This window comes from Notolepis coatsorum (assembly GCF_963971535.1).
Source record: "Notolepis coatsorum genome assembly, chromosome: 15".
Lineage (NCBI taxonomy): Eukaryota > Metazoa > Chordata > Actinopteri > Aulopiformes > Paralepididae > Notolepis > Notolepis coatsorum.
The window spans coordinates 7,212,412-7,239,288 of NC_140179.1; the positions used below are offsets into that span (position 1 = coordinate 7,212,412).

The 26,877-nt window shown below is 46.4% G+C and overlaps 1 long non-coding RNA gene across 1 annotated transcript; it reads right to left on the bottom strand.

Annotated features, from left to right (window-relative positions):
- Positions 1–7,075: 7,075 nt before the first annotated feature.
- LOC311241702 lies at positions 7,076–14,170 on the bottom strand. Its single transcript, XR_014620566.1, has 3 exons — positions 14,036–14,170; positions 13,829–13,944; positions 7,076–7,525 (listed from the first exon to the last, which is right to left on the bottom strand). It is a non-coding gene; the product is annotated as an uncharacterized lncRNA (long non-coding RNA).
- Positions 14,171–26,877: the final 12,707 nt, after the last annotated feature.

A 26,877-nucleotide genomic window follows, 5' to 3' on the forward strand; every position in this document is an offset into this window, starting at 1 on the left:
GGCCGCTCTCTCTCTCTCTATCAGTTTTTCTGTGTCTTGCAACATAAACACGGGTGTCGGGTTCACACATATATAACTTTGGCCTTGTTATAAACCCTGTTCACAGACTTGTCTGTGGCTAGCGCGCATTGAATTAGCTTTGCGCTGTTCATTAGCATACTGGCTACTTAAGGTATCATATGGCTATTGTTGTTGTCGTATTCAAGGGTTGGGCTTGCGAGGGGGTACCGGATAAACCCCTCCTTCCCTCTTCTGATGGTCATTTTTTTTTTTTACTCTCTTTTCATTCGGTCCGGCCAAGCTGTTAGGCAGCTTGGCACGGGGGGGGGGGGGGGGGGGGGAAGGGTTTCCCTGACTCCGCACCTATCACGGGCGGTTGAGTCATGGGTTTCCCCCCGTCATAGAATACGTCACTGGGCACGTTTCTATTGGACGACGGCTTCCGTGAGTTTTTTCAGACCCGTATGTAGGGTCTGTCATTGTCAACTTGTCGGGCAGAGCGTAGTAACTTAGTGTTCTGCTACGCTCGATATACGTGTAACTTGAGTCTGTTGGTCACATGGCTCAATGTTACCGTGACTTTTCAAATCATGGCTCACGTGGGAAGTCTCTCTGAGGATTCCCGTCTCCTCTCTGTGGTGAGGGTGGCGGGATGTAAGAATGAAAACAATTTTTACCCTCAGCCGCGTCACGTGGGATTCATGTCAGTCTGTGTTTTTCTTTTTAATAAAAAGAGGGAAGAATATGAAGCACGACAACTCCTTGTCGTTCTCCCAGGCGACTTGAAGGAACAATGTCTGGTGTCTGGTTGGACTATCCATTGATGTGTTTGGGTCTCGACGCGTACATAGTGCTGGCTCGGGGTGTTTCTGATAAGAATCACGCATGAGGCTGGAACGCCTTGGTTGCTCATTATTAAAACGGCATTTTTATAGGGCAACTGGGATGGAGGTTCTCTTCCGAGCGCCTGTTACTAGGTCTCGATGAATTCTCGTTCATATCTGGGGGATGTTAACGGAATAGATCAAAACATAGGTAGAGGGGTCTCACGCCCTTGGGGTGGGCCACTGAGCGCGGTACGAATGGGACCGTCTGGGTGGCGCCCTCTTTTCATGTTTTTAGATCGACACGCGTACCTACCCCCTCTCTTGGAGTGGGGATGTCGGCGTGGTTAGGGCACGGGACTGGTTCTGGTTATGCTGGTCCAGGTCAGTTAACCCGTTGTCCGCCGGGGACGCAGATCTGCTGTTCTGGTACCCTGAGGGACTTGTGCTTTTTTCGGGGGAAAAAATGCCGGGTCGGCCCGGGTGTCACAGGGTTGGGCGTTATGGAGGCCCTTTGTTAGGTACATGTTGTACCCTGCGCTATCATGAAGGGGCTGGTTCTCCATTCTTTTCGCTCCTCTCTTATGCATGGCGAAGAGGGGGCTGTTGGGGTGGTCTTCTGGACCTCCTCTGGCATCCCTGTGTGCTTCCCGGGCCGCCGGGCCCGGTCCGAAGTTGGGTTTCGTCGACCCGTAGGCCTGGAATAACCCCTTTTTGAAAACTGAAACACTTGTACTGCGGTATAGCCAGTGTATACCCGCAGGTGTGTTTGAGTTTTTTCTTGAGGGGTTATAGGAACAACCACCGCATGTGGTACCAAGAGGGTGGTTGATTCCCTGGTGTGTTGGAGCAGAGTCAACTCCCGGGTTACCCGGTTGAGTGTGCCCCTGCACGTTCATTACGTCTGCCAATCGTGTCAGCCTTCTCTGCCTCGGCCCCTCTGGGTCGGGGTTTTTTGGTGGAGGCTTTGTCATGGTGCGCAACAATGCCAGCATACGCCCCTTCCGTCGGGGTGCTGTTTTCAGTTGACCCCTGTCTCGTCCGCAGTGCTCCAGGCTCGGGTCAAACGCCTGCTGCCTGGTTTGAGGGATCGACCCCCTCTGGGGTCGTCTCCCCGGTGCGCTGCCTGCTTCCGCTGTAGTGTAGCCTTTTGTGTGCTTTGAGTTACGGCCATGCTGACTGCCTGAGTTTGTCAGGGTCAGTGTGCCAGGCGGCGTACTAGTGGGGGGAAGAGCCCGCTCTTGGAGGGGCCCTGTCCGAATACGCTGGCGATGTGGGGGGCGGTGTCACTAAGTGACCGCCTGGTGAGGTCTTGATGCTGTGGCGTCATTGACCTCTCCGGGCCCCCTTTTTCCGGGGGATCCAGTCCCTTCAGTGGGTCTGGGTCTTCCTTCGCGCTCCGCTGCTACGGCCTTGCCACGGGGTTGAGTTTGCTCTAGACCAGGGGTGGCCAACCAGTCAGAGACTAAGAGCCACAAAAAAATGACTGTGGTACCACAAAGAGCCACACCATATACCAGCGTTTCTCAACCTTTTTTTTCAGTCACGGCACCCTTCATGTGTTTATAGGTCTCACCCTCTGGCCTCTGAAGTTGCTAATGTCTTTTTTATTTGGGCCTCACAGGGTTAAAAGTACCCTGTGAGACCCACGGTTGCAAAATTACAAAATCACTTTTAGCCATTTAAAAAAATAATGTTTATTTAAAAAATGTTAAAGGGGAACTATTTTACTATTTCTTTCACTATTTGGGCACTTTTACACAATTCCTGTGAGTCTATGGAACACCTAGGTTTTTTTCAAAAAAAAATGCATTGTTTTGTATTTCTAATCAAGTACTAAAAACCGCATTTTTCTACCTCAAGATCTTAAGCCGTTTTGAGGCTGGGCTCCAACCACTGTGTGGCCTGGTGCCAACTGCCACATCAACTGCCACATTATTATGCAGCTGAGAAATCTCTGACATCACAGATATGCACATTTTCAGATGACTCAGTTCAGTGAGGGTGAATATTGTGAGAGGAGAATTGGAAGAATTCGCCAATATGAGAATTAGAGACATATATCCTATTAATATAAGTCCACATAGCTAAGAAACAATGGTAAACACTGAAAAAAGCCATTTATAAGATAGTTCCCCTTTAAGCACATGTATAGTCAATTGGTCCTGTTGTTCAGCCTCACAATGCTATTTGATAGTAAATGTGTTTATATGTCCCACCCTCTGGCCTCTGAAGTTGCTAATTTCTTTTTAATTTGGGCCTCACAGGGTTAACCTCTTAAGCCCGAGATATACAGTAAAAGTGTATATTTTCAGCATTATGTTTGTTTACCAATTATTTTAACTGTTATTAGTGAAATATAAGATTATAGAAATCTCAGGGCATTGAGTCGGAAACCGGCGCATATTGACAGGAGGAAGTGGCACAGCCAAAAGTGAGTGTAGTCTTTTGAAGGAAGAGACTCAGGGCTTTCAAATTTCGAAAAACTACCCTACCCAGCTCACACCAGCCCCTGTCAATCATCTGACTTCTGGATTTACTTTTTAATTTCTCTTATTTTTTGGGATTATCTCCCACAAACCTGAACGTTATTGCCATAAAACAGAACGCAGTTAGTTTCTCTACCTTTCTGTGAACGTCTTGCAAAAAACGGTGTTGCAATATGATGAAAAATGGTGGAGAAATTTACATTATAAAAAAGATGGCAGAATTCAGTACTGTATCTACAAAACCTTCTGTTTAATCATCTTCCCTTTATTCATTTGCTTAGATTTTTCAGGTCTGGTCAATTTTAGCATGGTGTTATTTACAGTCAAAGATAATTTTTTTTTAAATAGAATTGATATTCTCCTTTGGTTCATTACAATTTACTCAAGCCTAGTAACAGACACACTATTTCTGACACTGATCCATATGTCCCTAGATTCAGATACCAAGAACATGCAAATGGACCATTTAAAAAAAAATGTAAATGTTTATTCTACGTCCTTATGGAATGAGTGACATAAAAAAAAAAAAAGTAAAAAAAAATAAAAAAATAGTAAAAAAAAATAAAAAAAAAATATTTTTTTTAATTTTTTTTAAATTTTTTTTATGGGTGGAAGAGCCGCACATTGACGGGCAAAGAGCCGCATGCGGCTCGCGAGCCGCGGGTTGGCCACCCCTGCTCTAGACCACGTGTTTTTGGGGGCGGTAACGAGGTTTGTTCCTTCCGTTCGTTCCCTGGTGGGGTCAAGCCACTGTCTGCTCACCCTGTGCGTTGAGTTGCTCGAGTTTCTCTTTGCACGGTCGGATCAGTCTCCCTCCCGTCCTCCAATAGGGGGGGTATCCTCCATTAGGGAGGGTCGGGGGAGCTCGGTCCTCCCCGGTTCTGATGGTTGTGGGGGACCTCAGTGGGGTACATTTGTCGAGCTTCAGGCTCCCGCTCAGCTCCCGTAGTGCAGATGACGCTGAGCGGCAGCCAGTATGATATAGAACGTAAGGTTATGAATATAACCAAGTTCTATGAATACTGGTGACGCTCAGCGTCTGGACGCCACTGCGGCCTTTGATCTCGCCTTGTGGTGAAAGATTGGGAAGGAGGCGAGTGTCTGGCCACACACCTGCTTATGAAGGTAGCGGATAGGGGTGTGGCCAGACGAAGGTTGGTATGTAAAGGTACATTGTGGATTTTTATTCAGTGCATATGCACGAAGTGAGGTTAGTGCAGATGACGCTGAGCGTCACCAGTATTCATAGAACTTGGTTATATTCATAACCTTACGTTAAGTTAGTAAATATAGAGAATAGTCAGATTTGACCTCAGTTAGTAAATATAAAGAATAGTCATATTTTACCTGTTTGTAAATATAGATAATAGAAGATTTAATTGCAGTTAGTAAATATAGAGAATAGCTACTGATGTGTATGATATGGACCTTCCGTATGACTCCTACAATGCGATTTATCCAGGAATTATTCACACATCCTTACATGAACATATTCTGTACACTATGTTCTCAATCACTCTATAGCCATAAATGGACTCCTGTCTCTGCTCAGTATCTGCTTCTGACACTATAAGGTAAACGGCCTATGATATATAATCAGCAATAGGAGATGTACCGTATGGACTAATATGGACATAGACGAGACACAGTATATGCATCATGAGAACTTATATGTCAGAATTTACATGTTAAAGGTCCCGTGTCTTATAAATGGCCGTTTCCAGTGTTTAGCATTGTTTTCTAGCAATGTGGGGTTGTATCAATGGGGTCTGTGTCTCTAATTCTCATTTTGGCTCATCAGTCCAGTCTCGAGTTCATGAGATCCTCCCTCACTGAACTAAGCTATTCTGAATTTCGCGTACCTGCGACGTCCAATAATTCTCATCTGCATAACTAACGCCTCTATGGTTGTAGAACTAATGCCCCCTCTTTGGTTGTAGAACTAACGCCCCCTCTATGGTTGTAGCCACACTCAACCATTCGCTCAACAACAGAGTGAGTGGAAATATTCACACCGGAAGTATTGTTGTTATTATCGCTAGCGGAACCTATCTATGAGCGGACAACTTGTGTCGTCCATTTCGATGTTTTTGAGTTAACGTTAATACAAATGTTGATAGTTGGTGAACAACTAACTTTAGGTTAGTTTTAACATTAGATGCAGCTACAGGTAATCGATGAGGAGGAATCTTTTAATCGGCAGCGCGTCAAAGCCGTATATATTAGAATAGCCCTGTGGTGCGTTGGATTAAATTAATTGATGTTTAACTTGTCCCTGTGTCCAGTCCTTTCGGTCACTAGCCCCACCCGTTCATTGTAAACAATGATGCATGTAATTGTATTAACGTTATTGTGTGTTGTAGCTATGTTATACATTCTGAATGGCATTAACGTTAGTTGGTTAGCTAATGTTGATAGCATTGAATAGCATCAACGCTAGCTGGCTACAACGAATTCTCACAAGCTGGTTCGAGTTATCTCATAGCCGCGAGTATTCTCATAGCCGCAAGTAATCGATTACTCACGCCCATCTCTATTCCCTACTATTGAAACTCTGCTGTTTTCTGTCTGTGAGCAGGGTTAGCTAGCTTAGGTTAGTTAGCGCCGCGGCTAACGTTAGTTTACCCCGATGTGGGCATCGGGAATGACGAGGATGCAAAGCTTGTTAGACGCATTGGAGTTTTCACTGCACATAGAAAATACGACCAAATAGGCACACTCTGGAGCCCTGCTGTAACGTCTTCACACACGTTTCATGGGCTGTTGTTGTTGGGCGTATACGTAGCTACCTTGGGCTACTTCTGATTGGTGAGCAATGAGAGCACAGCACTTCTGATTGGTAAGCATGACTGACTAGCAAGAAAAAACCTTGAATCTGACCCGCTGTATAACGTATCCCAAATTGCAGGCTTTTCGATTTGCTAATTGCGTAATTTCAAATCACAATTTCGATTTAAAATCGATTAATCATTCAGCCCTAATCCATATTATAATTAATCGTTCAGCCCTAATCCATAGTATAATAAACAATCTTATTGAACTTCAGGAATGGTCTCCTAATCATTCGGATATTAATTTCAATGTTAGTATTCCGATCTATTCTTAATACCTCAGACCACGGATCTTGATTTACATCGAAACACATCATTACAGTGATATAACCACCTGCATAAACAGTGGATCAGGAGGTAGAGCAGTCGTCTGGTAATCAGAAGGTTCCCGGTTAGATTCCAGCTCGTCCTGGGCAGTGTGTCGAAGTGTCTTTGAGCTAGACACATAACCCCCAACTGCTCTCGATAAGTAGGTTGGCATCTTGCATGGTGTCTTCTGCCGTCTGTAGTGTTGTTCAAGTTCTCTCATCGTCTTGAAGCTCTTCCCACACTGGTCACAGCAGTAAGGTTTCTCTCCTGTGTGTACCATGTGATGACTTTTAAGATGTGCCTTTCGCTTGAAGCTCATATCACACTGGTCACAGCAGTAAGGTTTCTCTCCAGTGTGTACCATGTGGTGACTTTTAAGCTCTCCCTTTGTCTTGAAGCTATACCCACACTGGTCACAGCAGTAAGGTTTCTCTCCTGTGTGTACCATGTGGTGACTTTTAAGCTCTCCCTTTGTCTTGAAGCACTTCCCACACTGGGCACAGAGGTAAGGTTTCTCTCCTGTGTGTACCATGTGATGACTTTTAAGATGTGCCTTTCGCTTGAAGCTCATATCACACTGGTCACAGCAGTAAGGTTTCTCTCCAGTGTGTACCATGTGGTGTTGTTTTTTAAGTTCTGCCTTTGTCTTGAAGCTCTTCCCACACTGGTCACAGCAGTAAGGTTTCTCTCCTGTGTGTACCATGTGATGACTTTTAAGATATGCCTTTGTCTTGAAGCTCTCTCCACACTGGTCACAGCAGTAAGGTTTCTCTCCTGTGTGTACCATGTGGTGTTGTTTAAGATTTCTCTTTGTTTGGAAGCTCTTCCCACACTGGCCACAGCAGTAAGGTTTCTCTCCTGTGTGTACCATGTGGTGTAGTTTAAGATTTCTCTTTGTTTGGAAGCTCTTCCCACACTGGTCACAGCAGTAAGGTTTCTCTCCTGTGTGTACCATGTGGTGACTTTTAAGCTCAGCCTTTGTCTTGAAGCTCTCCCCACACTGGTCACAGGAATGGCGTCTCAATTCCTCCATGTCTCTATTGGTTGCCGGGCAGCAGGACAGGGGTTGGATCTGGGGAACAGAGAGAGACAGAAACATTCAAATGAAGATAGGTTTTGTAAACTGGCAGTCTAAGGCTATGTGTAGATGTATACTTTAAGACATTCTGATGAACCCTGCCTTACAGTGAAATTACAGAGGTGACTGTTCATTCTCCACTGGAAACATAGCATGAGGTGACTGTTCATTCTCCACTGGACACATAGCATGAGGTGACTGTTCATTCTCCACTGGAAACATAGCATGAGGTGACTGTTCATTCTCCACTGGACACATAGCATGAGGTGACTGTTCATTCTCCACTAGACACATAGCATGAGGTGACTGTTCATTCTCCATTGGACATTACAGGAAAAATGGCAATTTGTCCAAAACACTAATTATGATACTGTAGTTCTATTCTGGCAACAGCTGGTTCCATACAGTAGATGATTTGTGCATTTTTCAATCAGTACATATTCGTTTTTATTAAAAATGAGGAAGTAGCCCAGTATATACGCTTAGGCCACAATGTCTGACCACCTCCCTGCCAGAAGCACCATGACCTGCTTATTGTGTCAAGACACATCCCAACAGTGTCAAACAGACTCTCTAAAGCTCCCTACCTGATCAACCAAGACCACAGTGTCAAACAGACTCTCTAACTCTCTCCACCTGGTCAACCAAGACCACAGTGTCAAACAGACTCTCTAACTCTCTCCACCTGATCAACCAAGACCACAGTGTCAAACAGACTCTCTAAAGCTCTCCACCTGGTCAACCAAGACCACAGTGTCAAACAGACTCTCTAACTCTCTCCACCTGGTCAACCAAGACCAGTGTCAAACAGACTCTCTAACTCTCTCCACCTGATCAACCAAGACCACAGTGTCAAACAGACTCTCTAAAGCTCTCCACCTGGTCAACCAAGACCACAGTGTCAAACAGACTCTCTAAAGCTCTCCACCTGGTCAACCAAGACCACAGTGTCAAACAGACTCTCTAACTCTCTCCACCTGGTCAACCAAGACCACAGTGTCAAACAGACTCTCTAACTCTCTCCACCTGATCAGCCAAGACCAGTGTCAAACAGACTCTCTAACTCTCTCCACCTGATCAACCAAGACCACATTGTCAAACAGACTCTCTAACTCTCTCCACCTGATCAACTAAGAACAGTGTCAGACAGACTAAGGCTCTCCACATCAAGACCAAGATGGCGGTGCGAGCAGGCGCAGCGGCTACCCTCTGTCCCGATAATGCAGCGTTTACTTGTTTTAATTGTTATTACTCGTCGTGTGCGAGTCTTCGTCGCGCTTATCCACCTCAAGGCAAACATACAGCCATGAGAGCCTGATCGACATCGGCATATGGTATTTAGTGAATTAAATCCGGTGCGCGTTGAGGAGCTACAGGGCATTGGACTACTCCGGCAGCCCACCACTCCACCACCCACCACCACTGAGTCGTGCCCGCTGAGGACGCAGAAGCAGGGGCAAGCGTGGAGGTATACGAGCTAGGCTAGCGGCTAACCCAAACAAGCCAGCTATACAATCTATCCTACTCGCTAACGTACGCTCCCTGGACAATAAACGGGACCACATACAACGACACAGCAGGCCGCGGGAGAGTGTTATTTTTCGCCTTTAGGAAACTGTTGAAAGAGTCAAACATGAGCTAACATGCTACCGGGCAGACATGGTCCTCACGGAAGAAGGCAAGACCTGCGGCGGCGGGGTCTGTGTTTACATCAGAGATGCTTGGTGTCAAGACACTGGTGGTACGTAAACACTGCTCAGCCCTGGTTGAGTTAATGTTCCTAAAGTGTCGGCCATTCTACCTACCGAGGGAGTTTACATCCCCCCCTGCTCGAACAACAACGACAGAGAACTATAGGAACTGAACAACGCCATCTGTGAGCAACAGACAGCCCATCCAGATGGATTTCTCATCGTGGCTGGCGATTTCAACCAAACCTTAAGTCTGTATGCTCACAACTTCAACAACATGTTGATTTTCCTACACAGGTAAAAAACACACTGGACCTTGTGTACAACCCTGAGAGGAGCATACAAGGCTACACCCCTCCCCGACCTGGGTGCTTCTGATCACACTACTGTCATGCTAATGCCAGCATACAGGCCAAGGGCTAAAGTCACCAGACCAGTTCAGAAGCAAGTGCAGGTGTGGCCAGAGGATGCCTCCTCAACACTTCAAGACTGCTTTGACACCACAGCCTGGGATAATGTTTAAGCAGGCAGCCACATATAACCATCACACCAACATCCGTGAATATACAGAGACAGTCACTGCCTACATCAGTAAATGCATCGATCAGAAACCATGGCTGAGAGGAGGTCCATGGTTTACTGAGGGCCCGGAACGCCGCCTGCCCTGGCCTGAGAACAGCCAGGGCCGACTTGGACATTGGCATCAAAAATGCAAAAAGGCAGTACACAAATAGGCGCGTTCACAACGGGATTAATTGGTTCGGGAAATTGTTGTTTTTTCCTTGCGAACCGTGACATCATCAGTGGGCGTGTCATATTCTAGGCTGTCGGGACAAGCAAAAACTTTTTTTCGAGGTTCAGCATTGCACTCAATCGATCCTTTCAACAGGAAGCGATTTGTGACTGATCTCAAAATGAGATTAGATTCCAATGTATTGTTATTATACAGCACAAGTACAATACACCATCCAACCAGAGTGGATAAAGAAATGCTCCAGAAATAAATATGCGTGAAGAAAGGTAGTGAGCCAAAGTGCGCAAGCACACACACACACGTACTGTATACGTTCAAAATGAATCGGTCCAGCAAAGTAGGCTTCTATTATTCGAATGACTTGTTTTATTGCGTATCATAGTAATAAGTCCTACTGTAGAACATGACATATTAGCATGACATCTGATTTATTAATGCCAATACTAACCGACTGCGCAATCGGCTCTTGACAAGTGTAAACTATGGATTAGTCAGTTGCAGTCAACGTCGGACCCTTTAGCTCAACTGGTTAGTGTGGCTGCCTGTGGATCCTATGGTCCCAGGTTCAAATCTCTTGGTTTCACAACTTCCTTTCTTATTTCATTCATTTATTTTTTTCTGGAGCATTTCTTTATCCACTTTGGTTGGATGGTGTATTGTACTTGTGCTGTATAATGACAATACATTTGAATCGGATCTCATCTTGAGATTGCTACCTGTTGAGTACATGGTGCAGATGCAATGCCGAACCTTTGAAGCTGTTTTGATGACGGAGGATGGTGGAGCGTCGGGTTCTGTTTAAATAGGTGTACACACAGGCTGGTTCGCCAGAGAGCACCAAGGTTCAGAGGCTCCAGAACAGAGCCGGAGTCTTGCCGGAGTGAAAACGCCCAAAGAGGACAGAGCACCGTTTCAGTGACAGCAGAGACACCAGGAGCCTGTGGCGGGGGATTCAGACCATCACAGACTACAAACCCTGACCACAGACCTGTGACAGTGACACCACTCTGCTGAACAACCTGAAGCGCCTCTACTTCCTCCGCAAACTGAGAAGAGCTGGAGCCTCAGTTCCCATCTTGTGCTCCTTCTACTGGGGCACCATCGAGAGCCTCCTGACCAGCTGCATAACCGCGTGGTACGAGGGTTGCACGGCATCCTGCCACAAGACCCTGCAACGGTCAGAACAGCTGAGAGGATCGTTGGTGCCCCCCTCCCCTCCCTCCAGGACATCTACAACACACGCCTGGCCTGCAAAGCACTCATCACCCACCCTGCCCTCCGGGAGAATGAGGAGCCTCTGAGCTAGGACGAGCAGACTGAAAGGCAGCTTCATCCATCAGGCTGTCGGGAAGCTGAACTCTCTCCCAGCTCTCCCCCTCTCTTACTCTGCCCCCACAGACTCTGGACTAGGAACCCACAACCCACTGACACACACACACCATCCCACAGACACACACTGCCACTTTACTAACTCACTGCCACTTTATTTTATTTGACTATGTACTACCGCTGGTAGGAAGATTTGCACTAAGTTCTCTTTTACCTCTTTTATTTAAGTCACTCATTCATTTATTTTTAGCTACTGTTTATATTGTACATAGTCCTGTATATTGTGTGTTGTATATTGTGTCCTATATTACTTTGTTTATATTGTAGAGATATTTTTATATACACTGTGGGAAGGGGGGAACGTAATTACATTTCCTGTATGTCTTGCACATTATGGGAAATGACAATAAAGTTGACTTTGACTTTGATGATCAACCAAGACCACAGTGTCAAACAGACTGGGGGCAGGATCCACAAAGAATGGATTGCACGGTGCTAATTGCACCCTTACTTACAATTCATTATGAATTGAAAATGGGGGACTCTAATGGAAACAAGACGAAAGTCTCTCTGGTCTGCATCCCCTTAACAATTGTGTGTATTGAGCCATACTGTATTGTACCCATTCTGCAATCTGTTAATAACATTTTCAATCAAACCTATCGATATTTTTTATTAGTATATTTTTTAAATATATATATACTTTTTTTATTATTATTTAAACAACACATTTATGTTAATTTTGCAGCAATTCTTTGTCATTGCCGCCATCTTTAGTGTTACAGATTTTCCCATTCAAAACGACCACAGTGATCCTTCTCATTTTATAGTCGGTGGTCTCTGGATGTGATGGAGGAGTGCACTGCATATTGAATGCACAGTGCAGAGTTGCAATTCAACTGAATTTACATGAAATGGGGATGTTTTAACTAAAACATGCCACAAGACCTAGTATAGTATAAAGTATATTTTTTTTTTTACACATGCAAAGAAAATCAATAAGTGATGCCACTTATCGATTTCACGCAGTTATCGATAAATCAATAAGTGGTCTCAGACTTATGTCAAACAGACTGAAATTCTCCACCTGGTCAACCAAGACCACAAAGTTTCTCTCAAAACTCACCTGCACACTGATAAATCAGCCCAAAGACATTGTCTGGACTAATGAAATGCATGAAACATCCACACGCTCCACACGCTCCACACTCGGAAGATCACCATTTCAGGCCCCGGTCAAGGCCGTTAAATGACTAAATGTAAATGTAAATGTTGTGGGAAAGTGGTGTTGCACTCTGTCCTCTGGACCTGGTGGTGTTGTTGTCCAGCAGGGAGCACTCTGTCCTCTGGACCTGGTGGTGTTGTTGTTTAGCAGGGAGCACTCCGTCCTCTGGACCTGGTGGTGTTGTTGTCCAGCAGGGAGCACTCTGTTCTCTGGACCTAGTGGTGTTGTTGTCCAGCACTATGTCCTCTGGACCTGGTGGTGTTGTTGTCCAGCACTGTCCTCTGGACCTGGTGGTGTTGTTGTCCAGCACTGTCCTCTGGACCTGGTGGTGTTGTTTAGCAGGGAGCACTCTGTCCTCTGGACCTGGTGGTGTTGTTATCCAGCAGGGAGCACTCTGTCCTCTGGACCTGGTGGTGTTGTTGTCCAGCAGGGAGCACTCTGTCCTCTGGACCTGGTGGTGTTGTTATCCAGCAGGGAGCACTCTGTCCTCTGGACCTGGTGGTGTTGTTATCCAGCAGGGAGCACTCTGTCCTCTGGACCTGGTGGTGTTGTTGTCCAGCAGGGAGTACTCTGTCCTCTGGACCTGGTGGTGTTGTTATCCAGCAGAGAGCACTCTGTATGTATCTTAGCTAACTGACTAATCGTTCCAAGAATCAGCAATAATCCAACATCAATCTCTGAGCAGGGTTTCACTCACACTAGTCTGAGCAGGGTTTTGGTCTGAGATTTGTTAGAAAAGGTACACAACAGGGGTACATTGTACATCCCACTATCAAAGTATCTACTTTAATCTGCTGTGCGAACTAAGTGTGGTTGGTTAGAGTATCTCTCTCTCCACGCCTCTCTCTCGCTGAGAGACAATAGGCTACAGTAGACACCAAGTCAAGCCCAACCCAGCCAAGAACAAGACTAGGCAAGCCTAGTTAAGCAAGACCCAGCCAAGAATGAGACTAGGCAAGCCTAGTTAAGCAAGACCCAGCCAAGAATGAGACTAGGCAAGCCTAGTTAAGCAAGACCCAGCCAAGAATGAGACTAGGCAAGCCTAGTTAAGCAAGACCCAGCAAAGAACGAGACTAGGCAAGCCTAGTTAAGCAAGACCCAGCCAAGAATGAGACTAGGCAAGCCTAGTTAAGCAAGACCCAGCCAAGAACGAGACTAGGCAAGCCTAGTTAAGCAATTATTTCTTTTTTTAATACACTATATCTATATATTTTTTATCATGTAAAGGTTCTTATATAAAATGTGCAAATGCATTATGCAAAAGTAAACTCACTGTAATATTTTCCTCCCCATCTTACCGTTGACAATCTCTTGAGCCGGATTTCCAAGAGTCTTGTCTGTAGTTTAGCTCCACTTTTCTCTCCAAGCTCCTCGTAACCTTGGATTACAAACCAGTCTGTGTCCTTTTCTGAAACTGAGAGAACCGTCATAGCCACACTTTTGAAACTAAATATTGAAGAAATTCAAATTCGAAATAATGTATTCCCATCCCACGTCATTCTCACCGTCCTCTTTTTCACTTTCTGCCTCATCTTCCTCTTCTTTACCAATTTCATCTTCTGAGTTTTCACCCCCTCCCTTCTCTTCCTCTGCTGCAAGTCCACTATGTGAGCTCCAGTCTTCATCGCTCTCATCGTCTTCTTCCTCATCCTCCTCCGACGACTCTGGACAGTAAAAAGATATACAGCCAACATCTGCATCAAGCAAGAACACTGCAACAAGCCAGCAAAGTACTAGATCTATGTTGGGGAAAATACTAGGGCTATCACTAAGGATTATTTTGTTATCGATTAATCAGTTGATTATTTGATCAATTAGTCGATTCATCTAAACCGGCCATAAATACTATATCTATGTTGGGGAAAATACTGATGTCTCTGTTCTCTCAGTTAGTTTACTATGTGTACAGATGTAGTGAAGATGTCTCTGTTCTCTCAGTTAGTTTACTATGTGTACAGATGTAGTGAAGATGTCTCTGTACTCTCAGTTAGTTTACTATGTGTACAGATGTAGTGAAGATGTCTCTGTTCTCTCAGTTAGTTTACTATGTGTACAGATGTAGTGAAGATGTCTTTGTTCTCTCAGTTAGTTTACTATGTGTACAGATGTAATGAAGATGCCTCTGTTCTCTGTTAGTTTACTGTGGGGCAAATTCACAAAGGGATTGCGTGGCTTTTTCTGATGCTATGCCTGTGCAAATAGCTCCGAAACACAGTTTGTTATTCACAAAGCAAGCGCAAAGGGTGAAATGCGGTGCTAACTGCGTTGCCATCAGCATTGCGTCGGTGCCATCTGTGGGTATTTAAATGAGGTAATATGGGCGGAACATGTGCCCCTTTCTATGCAAATTAGAATCATCGCAAAAACACAAAGATCTGTGCTAATTGCCACGCAGCGCTATTTACGCCTTCAGAGATTTGGTGGTAACTAAGCACATTTATAAAGGGGTGTCATTGCCAGCGTCTCAGGTGATCATGGCAGCAGTAATTGTTGCCAGGAAAAGGCAATATTGAATGCACAGTGCAGAGTTGCAATTCAACTGAATTTACATGAAATGGGGATGTTTTAACTAAAACATGCCACAAGACCTAGTATAGTATAAAGTATATATATATTTTTTTTACACATGCAAAGAAAATCGATAAGTGATGCCACTTATCGATTTCACGCAGTTATCGATAAATCAATAAGTGGTCTCAGCCTTATGTCAAACAGACAAATTCTCCACCTGGTCAACCAAGACCACAAAGTTTCTCTCAAAACTCACCTGCACACTGATAAATCAGCCCAAAGACATTGTCTGGACTAATGAAATGCATGAAACATCCACACGCTCCACACTCGGAAGATCACCATTTCAGGCCCCGGTCAAGGCCGTTGTCGCTTTGGATAAAAGCGTCAGCTAAATGACTAAATGTAAATGTAAATGTTGTGGGAAAGTGGTGTTGCACTCTGTCCTCTGGACCTGGTGGTGTTGTTGTTTAGCAGGGAGCACTCTGTCCTCTGGACCTGGTGGTGTTGTTGTCCAGCAGGGAGCACTCTGTTCTCTGGACCTGGTGGTGTTGTTGTCCAGCACTCTGTCCTCTGGACCTGGTGGTGTTGTTGTCCAGCAGGGAGCACTCTGTCCTCTGGACCTGGTGGTGTTGTTGTCCAGCAGGGAGCACTCTGTCCTCTGGACCTGGTGGTGTTGTTGTCCAGCAGGGAGCACTCTGTCCTCTGGACCTGGTGGTGTTGTTGTCCAGCAGGGAGCACTCCGTCCTCTGGACCTGGTGGTGTTGTTGTCCAGCAGGGAGCACTCTGTTCTCTGGACCTGGTGGTGTTGTTGTCCAGCACTCTGTCCTCTGGACCTGGTGGTGTTGTTGTCCAGCAGGGAGCACTCTGTCCTCTGGACCTGGTGGTGTTGTTGTCCAGCAGGGAGCACTCTGTCCTCTGGACCTGGTGGTGTTGTTGTCCAGCAGCAGGGAGCACTCCGTCCTCTGGACCTGGTGGTGTTGTTGTCCAGCAGGGAGCACCCTGTTCTCTGGACCTGGTGGTGTTGTTGTTGTCCAGCAGGGGGCACTCAGTCCTCTAGATAGTAACAATGCCCCCGTTATGGTGATAGGGACACCGTACAGCTTAGAGTGTCATTCTTCGGATAAGACGTTAAACCGAGGTCCAGACTGAATTTGGTCATAAAGACGGTTCCCCCCGACGTTCCTGGCCAAATTCCCAATAAGGTCTCTGACATCAAGACCACCTTATCATCCCTTCCCCTTAACTGGCTGGTATCAATCCCCGATTCCAGGGTCTTTCAGCCACTGTGTAGTGTGATCTGTACCCCTCTGATTTTCTAATTCTCTCCGACACACACACCACTCCAGAACCCTGACTTGTATTGTCAAGTAGAAGTGTTTACACTCACTAGAACAGATAGTATGGCTAGATGATGCCTCAACCAGAATCTAAATTTTTTATTGATTTGTTTGATTTATTTGGATGTAACCTAGCTAACTGACTAATCGTCCAAGAATCAGGAATAATCCAACACCAAGCTCTCCGAGCAGGGTTTCACTCAAACTAGTCTGAGCAGGGTTTTGGTTTGAGATTTGTTAGAAAGGGTACACAACAGGGGTACATTGTACATCCCACTATCAAAGTATCTACTTTAATCTGCTGTACAAACTAAACTGAGTGTGTTTGGTAAGGGTCTCTCTCTATAACAGCAGTCTATAGGAATGATGCAAGACAAGGATGACACAAATGTTTGTGCTGTAATATTCATTGCAAATGCAGGGCTTAACATTAAGGCTTGTCCTATTGTCCGGGACAAGTAAAAAAAATGGTCGGACAAGCATAATACAATTTAAGTATATTTATATATATATTCCCCAAACGAATAGTAACGTTATTCCATCTGATCAGAAAGTGCCTGTCTCACAGTGTCACACTGGAAAGTCTCAATCTCTGTACGTCAATATTACTTATACTCATATACAGTATACTAGTTATTGGCAATTAATGTGTTAAAAGAAATTATTTCAAATAAAAATACAATTATTTATTTGAATGGTGTTATTTATGGCAATAACAACTAGACCGTAATAACAACTATAGGCATAGACCAGGGTTTAACCCCTAGTCGTCAAGTCCCACACTTTGCTTAGAAATGATCGTACGCACGGGTTACGCACATATCTGTGCGTACGCAACGTTGATAAATGAGGGCCCTGGATCGTAGCGGTGGAGCAATGCTATATCGTCGCCCCAAAGCACACCACTCCTTTGGGTGCTGGGTTAGGTAATAATCACAATAAAGAGAATAGAACCCGCAGACTCGTATGCTCCAGAATAAACTTCATTTATAATGTTTCGTCAGGTCCATGAGGAAAATATTTCCACTGGCACAGTGCCTAACTTCGGTCTAAAGATTCAGCACCATGGACAGGTCTGCTCAAAATAATTTATTTGGTGATGACATGACAAACAAATGCAATGACGAAAGATATTTACAAAAACAAGGGATGCAATGTGTCATGAAAATACAAATGACGAAATAAACAATACAATACGAAATACAAATGGTGAAAAATACTGTTATGTCTAAGAGCTTCCCTCTCCCTCATTTCGGGTTTCTTTTTTAAACTGCTCAGCGAGCCAACTGCGCTGACATATATCAGGAGCAAATTGCACACATATGGGCGTGTTTGCGCTAGTATATCATCCACGCAATATCTTTAGTGAATAGCTCGCAAATAGCGGTCACTAATCACACACAGTTAAGGGTGCTATTAGCGTGCGCAATCCATTCTTTGTGAATTCGCCCCTATGTGACTTCCTTCCCAAGCCATCTTAAGAAATCTTATGTATAAATGTATTTGCCAGGTAAATTACTCTGTAAATGAGATCTTCTTGGTTTTGTCCTTCAATCCCAGCAGTGGAAACACTGAGACATGTTGTCTTTATGCAAGACATTAATCTGTATTTTCTTTTCTTTTCTTATCTTTTAAACTATGTTTTTATGGTGCTTTTATATGTAATTTATTCAATGTATTGTCCTTTCTTTTATATGGACCCCGAGTCCGTAATGAAATGTAGATTGATTGACATCCATGAGGTGTTTAGGAATGATAGAAATTAAGAACAAAATTACTTAAATTAAGTGGTAAAATAATCACCTCTGGCAAGCTTGTCTATGTCCAGCAGACCATCCTTGTTGCCACGGGTGATGGGAAGCGTGTGGACGTCTGGACAATCCATTCGTGTTTTCTCTAGACGTTGACACAAAGATGCCCAAAACAAATTCATCATGGTGGACGCAGTGGATTATTTGTCAAAAAACGAAAGGCTAAATTACAGCAGGTTAAGAGAAAAAAAATACCTTCATGTCATGGTTCATAATGTACCGAAAATAGCCTAAATCTGCCAGACTACACTAGAGCGTATTTACAGTGGGGGGAGGGGATTCCAAATGTGCAGTGGGGGACTCTAAAATCCAGGCATCTTGTGTATACTCAACCCTAGCCTTATAATCCAGGTGTCTCATGTAGTCTTAACATTAACCAGACTGCATGATGCAATACATGAGATGCCTTGTTTCTATAGTTGTTACATCCCAATGCATGTGCTTCCCCAGTGTGTGTCTTGTTCTCCTTTTTGTTTCCTCCCTCCAGCCAGAACCCGTCCTCCACCATTGGTCCCCGCTATGCCTGCCCTTCCATTGGTAGACTACATAGCAGCACAGCACTGATTGGTTTCAAGACTCCAAGACCCAATCAGAAGCCATCACCCACCACCCAATCATGGATCACCACACCCTGTTAAAACATGGCTGCTCACTTCAGTCACTCACTCTCTCTGGCATGAGGCTAGGCCTGGTGTGATTTTGTAACCTGTACTTGGATAATATTGCATTTGTTTATTGGCCTTTGTATTAGTGACATTGCCTTTGTGTGTGTATGGCCACAGAGAGAGCATAGATAGCTTTAGATTGTTTTGTTATGTTTTCCATTCTTGTATATATTACTAATGTGTAGAGCTGCCGCGGTATCGCTGTTACATCACGGCCACCGCAGAGTTAGGCTGAATACCGCATCACAGCTGTTTTTTTATAATAATAATAAAGTACAAGTACCCTGCTCTCGTTGGGCTTGCGGCTCTGCAGATATACCCTACTCCTCTGTCGAGGTTCCAAGCGACCCTATTGGGTACCAGAAAAGTCACGTGAAACACTGCAGACCACTGATTGGTCAGAAGAGAGACTCATCACACGTTGGAGCGTCCTGCAGTGTGTTACCACCAATCGGCAAGCGCGTATTAGGTTTTTACTTCCTGAATGTCAGCCATTGATCAGAGCTCACAACACGGCTAATACGTTAGCTCCCGCCGGAGTGGACTACCGTCGCTCCTCAGGAGTACTAAACGAGGCATAATGATTTTACTGCAACGAATGTTGTTGTGAAGGATCAGATTAAACCGAATATGTATATTTATTTATATATATATATTTAATTGTATTTGTATATCGTTTGATATCCCCTGTATATTCATTGTACAATATGCACTGAATATCCCTTTAGTCTACTAAACAGCCCATAATAGTTTCATTCTACCATTGGCCGAGAACCTGGCGCCAGGTTGCCATACCCCTAGGTCCAAGTTCAATCGTGCCGCCTAACATGTCGGGGCAAGCCCCGGTTCCGCGCAGGAATATGTCGGGCGAAATACGAATGGTACTATTTGTTCATAGCGCATATATATATGGCGCAAGTAAAGTAGAACTTTCTTTTAGTCCAGTTCTTTACCCTCCAACAGAGTGACAGACGCAAAGCCTCCCCACGACGCACGTGTGGTGTAGTAAGGCCTACTTGGCCCAGAATAGGCATTGAGATATCGTGTAGATTAATAGTTGAATAGTCATAGTTTGGCACTATACCGTCGAGTTGGACGTATTCTATTAAGCTAATAATAGTCTATTTATGTATGGTGCATCGTTCGGTTAGAGTTCTAAAGTTATCAGTACCCCCATCGTTCCTGACGTTATCTGGACGCTTAACCAGGCTGAGCAGACCCCTAGTGGTGCTTGCATCCGAGGAGCTCCGGGCCAAGAGCGACTGGACCTGTATATTGGATTACTCTACCCGGACGACGGCGAGCCTTCCACGGCTTGGATTATGCTTTGGGTGCTTTGATTATTCCATGGATAAAGGCCAACACTGCGGAGTGTTGGAACTACCCCCCGGAGAGGACTCCAGGTGAGACGGCGCTCTACACCAGTGAGGTCGCCTCACGTCTCTCCGTTGTGGACCGGCAGCTACCGTCCACAGAGGGTCCAGCTGTATTCGTCTGCGGTCCGAGGTTCTGTGGGCACCGTGTCCAAGACTTTGGATTCTCCCAAGACACCGTCGGCCAGATGGGATACCGCCAGCGGCTTCTCTAACCCCCCCCTCCTACTGTCTTACAACCAGCGGGACACCCCCCCCCCCCCTTAGTGTATCCAGCTATAATCATTTAAGTACCATCGCTACCGTTTCCTAAATATTCCAGGTTGTATACTTACTCCCTGCGTAACCAGAGATTGGACATTCAATGTTGATTTACCTACGAATACTCATTTGCCATAAAAGTGCATATTTCATATTTCAAATCATAAATGTAATTAAGTGATCGTTGTATACACCTTTTGCTGTATTAAACCTTCGATTTGGTACATTTGTGTGGATTCGTTTCATCAGGTGGGAAAGTGTTCATCATACTTATATCTTGTACTGGATGGCCAGACGTTAAAGTACATGAGGTAGTGGTATTAAATATCATATCTAACAATACAGTCAGGGAATTGTACCCCTCAGTTACAATTGGTCCTTCGAGCCGGAGGGTAACTAGTGTAATATTAATATAGTGTTATTAATATCGAAATGGCCTATGATGAACACTCCACGAAACGATCCTCCTAACCTAGAACGCCCGCGGCGCAGACGACAGACACCTCAGTACTTAGAGGCCTACACTGTCAGTCAACTACCTAGCCTTCGACAAACGGTAAACGCGGTAAAAGTAGAAAGTAAAATTATGTCTGACCTTAACGACCAGGTTTCCCCGACCACAGAGGCCCTAGTAGGTCCTAATGTAACTGACCAAGCTCACGGTGGGGACCAGGAGGGAATTGACATGCCTTTACCCCCCGCCACTACCCAAGAAGTAGTCTCCGACCAGCCCCGGGAGGAAGACAACCCTACAGAGAGAGAACTCTGCACGGAAGAAGAGGAGGAGAGCGCCGAGGAAATAGAGCTCCAGGACTCCCCAACGAGTACCCCCAGGAGCGGCTCACGCAGGAGCGGCTCACCTCCACAACCGCCTTCCCCCAGAGAAGCGGCGAGGATGCTACAACAGGCGTTCCTCGTCCGCCTGACAGCCTCTACCGAACGCGATCGACTTCAGGGTGAACGCGACCGTCTCCAAGCACAGACGCTTAGCGAGCACGAACATTTTACCATTGAAAGAGAACGCCTCCAAGCGCAGCGACGGAGCGAAGAAGAGCGCATAGGCCGGGAGATGAGACGCCTTCAGACGTAAATTAATATGGTAAGAGACCGGGCCGCAGCAGAGCGCGCCGCCGCCGCAGCAGAGCGCGCCGCCGCAGAAGCCCAGCGCGCCGCTGACGGTGCCCAAAGACAAGCAGAGCGCGCCGAAGCCCAGCGCGTCGCTGACTATGCCCGAAGAGAAGCAGAGCGCGCCGCAGCCGAAGCCCAGCGCGCCGCTGACTATGCCCAAAGAGAAGCAGAGCGCAACATCGATCTCATCCAGCGCCAAGCCGAGCGCGACAGACTACAAGCCGAGCGCGACAAGCTAATGGCGCAGCTAAGGAAGCGGCTGATGATCCCCAGGGCAACACCCTCTCCCTCCACCAGGGGTTCAAGGAACTCGTCGAGACAACAGTCAAGAGCAGCGCCTCCTAAACGAGCAAGCGACCCTGAACTTGACCAACAGACAAAGCCTATACCCCCCGCAGACCCCCTTCCCAGACCGGTCCAAGCGAGACCCAGCTACAAGGAAGGAGCGGCATACACTGCGGAGAAGCAAGATAAACCACTACAGGATCTGGAAGATCTGATAGAGGAAGAAGAGGGAGAGGAGGAGAACCAAGCCCGACGACAGCACAGTACTCCACCGGACCCGGAGGTCCAGGACAGCCCAGGCTATACTCCCGCGGCGCTGCGCTACAGACCCCCGACTCTATTCACAGGTGAGCACGACGCACGACCAGCCCCGAGGAATAGCACCTGGACCAGCTGGCTATGGTGCCCTGCCGGTACCAGCCCACAGAGAGGCGCAAGAGGAGACTCGCCTAGGAGGCCTCTCCCCCAACGCTCGCCGATGTATCCGCCACCCACGGCGTCACACATTGCGATACCGACCACCAGACGGAGTGTGTACAGAACACTCGCCAGACAATATGACCCGTTGGGATGTATTCTACCTTACACCACCAGGGCAAAGATGATTGTACGAGCACTATGGGACAAGGACCAGGGCTGGGACGACCCAATACCCGCACACCTTGCCTCAACATGGAGAGAGTGGGAGACGGAACTCCGCTCACTCCCAGGTGTCAATATACGCCGCAGCTACTTCCCATCCACAGTGAGGCCAGAGACATGCGAGATTGATCTACACGTCTTCAGCGACGCCTCCGAAGTAGCCTACGGATCGGTGGCTTACTTGCGTGCCCAAGAGAAGGGAGGAAAGATACACACTGCTTTCATCCTGGCCCGCTCAAGAATAGCCCCACGTAAGCAACAATCTATCCCACGTCTAGAGCTCTGCGCAGCCCTCGCAGGAGCGCATCTAGCCACGTTAATCCAACGTGAACTCACCATTCCGGTGCATAGAACAATCTTGTGGTCAGATTCCACGACAGTACTCACATGGATCAAGTCTGATTCATGCAGATACAAAGTCTTCGTGGGAGTCAGAGTCACCGAGATTCAAGAGTTAAGAGAAGAAGCAAGCTGGCGGTATGTGGACACCAAACACAACCCAGCTGACGTCATCACCCGGGGAATGTCTCTGGATGACCTAACCTGTCGCAACATCTACAGTGACGGACCAGAATTCCTCAAGCTCCCGGAAGGAGATTGGCCTACGCCCACCCCGAGGGAAGCAAGTAACGAGGAGGCTGAGAACAAGAAACCTATGTTCTGTGGACTGAGCACAATCGCCTCCACAGACCCGAAACATAGATGACTGCATTACCCTAGCGAGTGCGCAGCAAAGAACATTCCTGCGGCACCACCCAGAGATTCAGTCCACCACTGACATGTCAGCAGCTGACTACGAAGAAGCAGAACTTCTTCTACTACAACGAGCCCAGAGAGACTCGTTCCCCGATGAGCTAGACTGTCTACAGGGAGGAAACCCCGTCCCATCAGACAGCAGACTGATTCACCTGGCACCAGAGAGTGACGCCCATAATCTCATCAGAGTGGGTGGTCGCCTGCGGAGAGCCCCCGATCTACCAGATGACATTAAGTACCCGATCGTCTTGAACAGCCGACACAAGGTCACAGAGCTGATCATAAAGAAATACGACGAGGATGTACACCACGCAGGAGCAGAGAGAGTCTTCGCGGAGATCAGACGTCGTTATTGGATATTGCAAGGGAGAGAAGCAGTACGGCGCTTCCAGCGAACCTGTCTAGACTGCCGTAAGTGGCGCGCGCAGCCCAGCATACCACGGATGGCTGACTTACCCCCCTGTCGCCTCCGAATCGGCGACAAGCCATTCCACTCCACAGACATGGACTGCTTTGGCCCGTTGTATATAAAGAGAGGAAGAGGCACCGAGAAGCGGTGGGGTATTGTATTCAAATGCATGACCACCAGAGCGATACATATCGAGCTCCTTCCGACCATGAGCACAGACTCATTCCTTATGGCCTTCCGAAGATTCACATCACGGAAAGGAAAACCGTCTACATTGTTGTCTGATCACGGGACCAACTTCAAAGGCGGAGAAAGAGAGCTGAGAGAGAGCTTCCAAGCTATGGGCCCAGAACTTAAGACCCACCTCGCTCCAGCCCAGATTGACTTCCAGTTTAATCCCCCGAACGCACCCCACTTCGGTGGAACCTGGGAACGAGAAGTACGTTCTATAAAGACAGCCCTGTACGCCGTGCTCGGGGCCCAGACTGTGGCGGAGGAAGTCCTAATGACAGTCCTCACGGAGATCGAGGGAGTATTGAACTCAAAGCCCCTCGGTTACGTCTCCAGTGATGTAGCAGATGTCGACCCAGTCACCCCCAACACACTCCTAATGGGGCGGCTGGACCCCGCGCTACCCCAGACAATGTACAGGCCTGAAGAAGCGAACGGCCGAAGAATGTGGAGGTACAGCCAAGTACTAGCTGACAAGTTTTGGAGCAGCTTCCTACTTCACTACCTACCGTCTCTACAGACCCGCCAGAAGTGGGTAAAAGAGAGAGACAATTTGACAGAAGGAACAGTCGTCATGATTATTGACCAGTCACTACCCAGAGCGATGTGGCCGGCTGGCCGCGTAAGCAAAGTGATCACCGGTGCCGATGGCAAGGTCCGAGCAGCTGAAGTACTCGTCCAAGGGCGCACCTACACACGTCCCGTGGCGAGGCTCATAGAACTGCCCCGACTCCCAGATACTATCGATGATGACCATGACCCCATGACTTTGTGAGTTGACTGACCCTTACAGCGGACCTTGAGTGGTAGACAGTGCGGTTAATCTGTCTCTGCTTAGCTAATTAGGTGGGACTAATTAGGGGGCGGCTGTTGTGAAGGATCAGATTAAACCGAATATGTATATTTATTTATATATATATATTTAATTGTATTTGTATATCGTTTGATATCCCCTGTATATTCATTGTACAATATGCACTGAATATCCCTTTAGTCTACTAAACAGCCCATAATAGTTTCATTCTACCATTGGACGAGAACCTGGCGCCAGGTTGCCATACCCCTAGGTCCAAGTTCAATCGTGCCGCCTAACATGTCGGGGCAAGCCCCGGTTCCGCGCAGGAATGTCGGGCGAAATACGAATGGTACTATTTGTTCATAGCGCATATATATATATGGCGCAAGTAAAGTAGAACTTTCTTTTAGTCCAGTTCTTTACCCTCCAACAGAGTGACAGACGCAAAGCCTCCCCACGACGCACGTGTGGTGTAGTAAGGCCTACTTGGCCCAGAATAGGCATTGAGATATCGTGTAGATTAATAGTTGAATAGTCATAGTTTGGCACTATACCGTCGAGTTGGACGTATTCTATTAAGCTAATAATAGTCTATTTATGTATGGTGCATCGTTCGGTTAGAGTTCTAAAGTTATCAGTACCCCCATCGTTCCTGACGTTATCTGGACGCTTAACCAGGCTGAGCAGACCCCTAGTGGTGCTTGCATCCGAGGAGCTCCGGGCCAAGAGCGACTGGACCTGTATATTGGATTACTCTACCCGGACGACGGCGAGCCTTCCACGGCTTGGATTATGCTTTGGGTGCTTTGATTATTCCATGGATAAAGGCCAACACTGCGGAGTGTTGGAACTACCCCCCGGAGAGGACTCCAGGTGAGACGGCGCTCTACACCAGTGAGGCCGCCTCACGTCTCTCCGTTGTGGACCGGCAGCTACCGTCCACAGAGGGTCCAGCTGTATTCGTCTGCGGTCCGAGGTTCTGTGGGCACCGTGTCCAAGACTTTGGATTCTCCCAAGACACCGTCGGCCAGATGGGATACCGCCAGCGGCTTCTCTAACCCCCCCCTCCTACTGTCTTAAAACCAGCGGGACACCCCCCCCCCCCCTTAGTGTATCCAGCTATAATCATTTAAGTACCATCGCTATCGTTTCCTAAATATTCCAGGTTGTATACTTACTCCCTGCGTAACCAGAGATTGGACATTCAATGTTGATTTACCTACGAATACTCATTTGCCATAAAAGTGCATATTTCATATTTCAAATCATAAATGTAATTAAGTGATCGTTGTATACACCTTTTGCTGTATTAAACCTTCGATTTGGTACATTTGTGTGGATTCGTTTCATCAGGTGGGAAAGTGTTCATCATACTTATATCTTGTACTGGATGGCCAGAAGTTAAAGTACATGAGGTAGTGGTATTAAATATCATATCTAACAATACAGTCAGGGAATTGTACCCCTCAGTTACAAATGTTATAATAAAAGCCCTTCGTTCTATACACTTGTCTGATTGAAAACTTTATTAACGGACCGCAGAATGGGCACAACTCGGCACGCTCTGAGCAAAGAAAGGAACTGAGATATGAATTGAGTAATGCTTGCCTTGCTATGGTCCGGTAAATACGCTGATGTTATTGAATGTGTAAATATATAACGTTAATGCCACAAAACGCAAATTTGTGCGGTAAGGAAAACATCAATACCGCGGCAGCTCTACTAATTAGGGATGCCCCGATCACGTTTTTTGCCACCGATACCGATCACCGATCGTCGTGAGCCATATCGGCCGATACCAATCGTTTTTTATTAAAAGAAATTAAATTTTATTTTATATATATATATATTTTTTTTTTCTTTTTTTTTTATAAAATATATATATTATATAATTAGACTTGTACTTGTATTATCTGCGAGACATCGTCACCACGCAACAAGCTCCACTGTCTGTGTGTACTCTAGTAGCCTCCAGCTACAGCCAGGATTCTCCGGAGCTGCAGCTGGACCTATACTCGAGTAGCCTCGAGCTACGGCCAGGATTCTCCGGCGCTGCACCTGGACCCTATTGGTATAACGTTACTTAACTGTGCTCAGCAAGCCCTCAGCTCGAATACGCATCGAATCAGTGTTATAAGA